This window comes from Oncorhynchus masou, chromosome 6 (assembly GCF_036934945.1).
Source record: "Oncorhynchus masou masou isolate Uvic2021 chromosome 6, UVic_Omas_1.1, whole genome shotgun sequence".
NCBI classification, from domain to species: domain Eukaryota; kingdom Metazoa; phylum Chordata; class Actinopteri; order Salmoniformes; family Salmonidae; genus Oncorhynchus; species Oncorhynchus masou.
In genome coordinates this window covers 55,768,830-55,769,510 of record NC_088217.1, presented here as the reverse complement: position 1 = coordinate 55,769,510, position 681 = coordinate 55,768,830, and positions in this window count along the sequence as shown.

The following is a 681-nucleotide window of genomic DNA, read 5'->3' as shown; positions in this document are numbered from 1 at the left end:
TATTTTGGGTTATTCGTAATGGATAAGATAGGTGCTAGAAACAAGAGGAAAACCAGCTAGTTGATCATCCCTGGGTTAGTGGTTATCAGTCTTGCATTGGAACAAACTATTCCATAACAAATGTAATTTTATTTATTTTTTAAATCAGGAAAATACAGTAGTTCTGGGGTTATGCAATGACTAGTTGTCCACTCCCTAATTTAGAGGGTTCTAGTAATGTCCAAGCAAAACAAGTCTGCAGGCTAGAGTCTCAGGGGTGAACTGGGCTATAGTTTGGTAAACAGAGCTGTTTACCCTCAATAGCTGGATCATGACATAACTGATGGGGGTCAAATAGCTGCAGGTTCTTTGAAAATATTCAAGGTTTCTTTAACCTAGACCTAGTCCAAGTTGATGCTGTTGATGCTCCCTGCCTTGCTTTGTTTGTCAGGTTCATGGCCCCGCTTCAATGTCCTCCATCACTCAACAATTTTTAATTCCCTAATAATTTATTGATACTATACTGACAATCAAATTGCATATCAATAATGTAGAGCAGGGGTGTCAAACTCATTCCATGGAGGGCCTAGTATCTGCGGGCCTTTGGTTTTTCCTTTCAATTAAGTCCTAGACAACCAGGTGAGGGGAGTTATTTACTAATTAGTGACCGTAATTCATCAATCAAGTACAAGGGAAGAGCAA